Below are 4,780 nucleotides of genomic sequence, written 5' to 3'. Positions count from 1 at the left end.
GGCAAATACAACTTAGATGGGGCCACTATAAGGTGGGTGCATAACTGGCTGGATAACTGTTCTCGGAGAGTAGTTATTAATGGTTCACAGTCATGCTGGAAGAGCAATAACAAGTGGGGTTCCACAGGGATCTGTTTTTGTACTAGTTCTATTCAATATCTTCATCAGTGATTTATATATTAGCATACAGAGTATGCTTCTTAAGTTTGCAGATGATACCTAGCTGGGAGGGGTTGAAACTGATTTGGAGGATATGGTCAGAATTCCAAATTACCTGCACAAACTGGAGAAATGGTCTGAGGTAAACAGGATGAAGTTTAATCAGGACAAGTGCAAAGTGCTCCACTTAGGAAGGAACAATCAGCTTCATACATCATACAGTCTAGGAAAGAGTACTGCGGAAAGGGATTTAGGGGGGTCATAGTAGACTACAAGCTAAATATGAGTCACCAGTGTGATGCTGGTGCAAAAAAAAAAGCAAACATGATTCTGGGATGCAGCAACAGGAGTATTGACAGCAAGACACAGCAAGTCATTCTTCTGCTCTACTCTGCACTCATTAGACCTCAACTGGAGTACTGCCTCCAGTTCTGGGTACAATATTTCAAGAAAGATGTGGAGTAACTGAAGAGAGTCCAGAGAAGTGTGACAAGAATGATTAAAGGTCTACAGAACATGAGCCATGAGGGAAGACTGAAAGAACTGGGCTGGTTTAGTTTAGAAGAGAGAAGATTGAGAGGGGACATGAGCAGACTGTTGCCCTTCATTTAAAAATTAACCTAAATTATTTTGGTAACAAATTATTTTGAATAGAGAGAACGTATTTAGGGCCCTAGACTGTTTTACACTAAATTGTATACGCTCTTCTGCTACTGAATGCTTTTAAATCATGACAATATTATAGAATAATCTTGGTAGCTTTCAATTGTTCAAACATATGCAGAACTTTGTCCCATAGAGCAAACACAACTTTCCTTCACCATTCTAAATATCACGATGAGGTCTACCTTTGCTTTGGGTGTATTTTATAAGATTTGAAAGGGGCATGAAGTCATTTGCCTTCTCCCCATTCTTTTAGAATAACAATAATCCACTTTCATTATTTACCTGCAGAGATGATGTCAATGTGACAACTCAAGAGTGAAGATTGCACAATGCTACTGTAATACACATAATAGTTACATAGTACTTTTCATCCAAAATACTAAGGCACTTTACCATTTTACAGATGAGGAAATTGAAGCACAAAACAATGACATGGCTTGCCCAGGATCACAACACATTGGTGGTAGAACCACGAACAGAACCAAAATTTCCTGACTGCCTAGTTTAACCTTTGATTCCAGTATCAGGCCCAAATGGCTGGGCTCTGTGCATGAGCAACATGTGCAGAGCTATGGGGGGGAAGGAATCTTTTCTCCAGCACAGGGAGCATTTTCTGATCGCTTAATTGGATGGATGACTGAAATACTCCTGCAGTCAGAGTAAGTCCTCTGCATAGGGGAAAATGACTGGTGGGTCTATCTAACAGCATCTCCACTGGGGTCATTTCCCAGTCCCATCTCTACCTCTTTTCATCACTTGAACTGCTGGTTCAGGACCTACCACAGCCGACCATGGCCTGTATTTTACATAGCACTTGGAAAACGTAAAACATTCCAAGTCCTTATTCTTATTGCCATTTACTGACTAATGAAGCTGATTTATAAGGCTGTGGCATTTTTTTTTTCCCCCATTTTCAATGCTTCTAGATTCCCACTGCTGCTAAAAACAGCACCGGAGGTTAAGATTTTAGAGGTATGATACAGGAAATGCACTTTTATAAATCTATTGGTATAACCATACCACCATTCCTCTTCAACCTGGAATTTTGCAAAGCAGGTTCAGATTCTCATTTACACCAAAGCAAAAGCAAAATAGGCCCATCAGATTCAGGGATGAGGATTTTTTTTCCCCATCATAAAAAATGGGGGGTCATGTACAAAAATAATCATCTATGTACACTTCTGAGTTTAAGAAACACATTATAGTATATTGAAATCATTATAAAACAGTTTTTTTCCCTTCCTCAATGTCTAAAGCTAGGGTGACCAACCGTCCCCACTTATTTTTTAAAAGGGATGAATTATCCCATATTCAGACCCTTGGCAGCTGGGGGTGGCAGCTTGTTATCCCTCACTTTTCTTTGAAAGGTCTGGTAATGACACAAGTAGCAGGAGCTGAATTATCCACACTCTCCAAGAACTGAACTTCCAGCCCACCACAGAACCAGACACCACATTAATATGTGAAGAATTAGAATTACTTCACCAACTTTGACAAAAATTATCCTTTTACAACAAATTAAACTATCAGCCACAACTACCACGTCTGCACCGACAGTCGTAACAGCTTACCGACCTGTGCTTGGAGGGTCTTTGAGATGTTTGGTCTTCATCTGTATTCCACATGGCACATGCTGCCACACACCTGAGGTCAGTATTTTTTTGCAGGGTCCATCTACTTATATGAGCATAGTGCTCACAGCTGAGGATAGTGCAGGTCAGTGACTCCCCAGTCTCCCTCTTACCATAGTGGAGTCTAGTCAGAAGCAAAGGGGTTCAAGGTGGGTAGTGGAATACAGATAGGGACCACATATCTCAAAGAGCCTCCAGTCACGGGTAACTAACCTCCCGCTCTTCTTGAAGTGATGATCCCTATATAGATTCCACACTGCTGTGTGTGACTTGTGAGCAACGATTAGCATCAAGGCTTTTGACAAAGGGTGGAAGGTAGTAAAAGAGGCAGCTAACTTGGTGCCCAGTGATTTATAAGGGCCCAGGAATCCAGGCCACCACTGCTTCTATTATAGGAGCTGCAGTGAACGGAATCCTGGGCCCTTTAAATTGCTACAGCTGGGCAATGCTGAAAGGCTGAGCTGAGAGACACTAGCTCCCTTGCCCAGCCCTCCCCCCCTCAAGGTTCTGTCCTTTCCCGGGGCCCAGAGCCCCACTCCCACCTTGCCTAGGGAGCCATTAATTCTATCAGCAACCCTGATCAGAATGGGAGGTGTGAGGATGCCAATGGAAATGGGGTCTGCAGTACAGCCTGGCTCCTGAAGGCATTTGTCAGCGCTGCTTGTGTTACAACACAGTGGACTTCCTCCAGAAATGTTGCACCATTAACAGCCTCCCTTGGAACACCATCTTTCCCACCATGGATGTCACCTCTCTATATACCAATTTATACCCAGGGCTGTCCACCCTCCATGTCTGCCTGGGCCCTGGGATGGCCTTGCCTCTCCTGGATCTGGGCACCGCATCTTCTGAAGGCAGCATGTGAGGGGCACAGAGTCATTGGCTCCCCTTTGCAGATTTCTGTTTACATTCATACTGGAGCCAGGCAAGCAGCAGCCTTTCAGCATTGCATGGGAGAGAAGGATGGGAGCTGCTTCCCTCTGAAGTGGAGTGGGAGTGGAGATATGGATAACATGCCACATATTTTTCCAGAGATCATCTCTCACCTCCCATCTTGTCCTCATGGCTAGAAGTTTGTCCCTTCCTGCCCACACAGAGCAAAAAGACAGCTAATACCTCCAAGCTGCTCCTGGTCACTGACAAACCCAGTCACCTACTGTCCCCTAGCTACAGTGTTAAGCCCTAAACAACCAGGGCCCAGGTAACCTGACTACAGGGTCTTCAGTGAGGCTGGCCAGAAAGGTGGCTCAAGAGGGTAGGATTCTAGGGGACGGAGAAGCCTCACACACGCTTTGGGCAGGACCTCATTTGGGAGCTGCATGGGAAGAAAGTGCTATATGAGCACCCATTCCTAGGGACCTGTAGGGACAGGTTGTAAGCCAACTGCAAATAGCATCCTTCTTGCCACACAAGGGCTCAGCTGAGGAGAGGAGAAGCTTCTCCAGACCTGTGCTATGTAGAACTTTGATGCATGCAGGGATTGACTCCATTGGGTCATCTCCCCAGACCAGAAGGTCTTGAATTTTCCCTGGGTGCCAGTCCAGCCAAAGGCAGTGGGGGAAGAAAGGAGCTGACTAGCCAGACTGTTAGTGAGCTGAATGATCTGACTAGGGGCTGGCTGTCCATACAATGCAGGGAGTAGGAGGCACCCCTCTTGGGGTGGGGTGCAGAGGTAGGGGAGAAATGAAGAATATCAACAGCAGCTTGAGGGGGCACTGAACAGGCACAGCAGATGTGACTCAAAATTGGCCACCAACCCACCTGCACTTTTACCAGCCACCACAACAAGCAACCAATGCTGGTTGGAAATAGGCCCAGGAAGCCTTCTAGCCAAGAGCCAGCATGCAGCAGGGACTGCACTGATGGACCAGGAGGGGGACTGGCCTGCCCCACATGTTGCAGCTTTGCCTGATTACCAGCCTTGCGCATATGCCAGTCATCAGCCACTGGATCCCCTCCACTCGCTGCAGGTGGATGGGTGGCTGAAAACAAAAAATTGCCCAGCAGTAGGACCCATCATTATCGATGAGTGGGGAGAGACCAAAAATATGGGATAATGTAATCATTTTTTTTTTAAAAAGTAGACACACCTGTAGGAGGGTTTAAATAGGACTGTCTCTTTAAAAATGGGATATCTGGTCACCCTAGTTCAGCTCACTATTTTACCTAAGTTACCTCTCAATTTTTGGTCTGAATAGGGAAAGGAAGGTGGTACAGCACAATGCACACATGGTGTAAAAGCAATTAAACAAATTAAAAGTTAGAACCCGATGTTTTCTGCAGATTTAAAACGAATAAATGTAGAATAAAGACAGAAGAGCAAT

The sequence above is a fragment of the Carettochelys insculpta genome, chromosome 4 (genome assembly GCF_033958435.1).
Source record: "Carettochelys insculpta isolate YL-2023 chromosome 4, ASM3395843v1, whole genome shotgun sequence".
Lineage (NCBI taxonomy): Eukaryota > Metazoa > Chordata > Testudines > Carettochelyidae > Carettochelys > Carettochelys insculpta.
The sequence above is the reverse complement of the archived record's forward strand: the minus strand, read 5'-3'. Positions refer to the sequence as shown.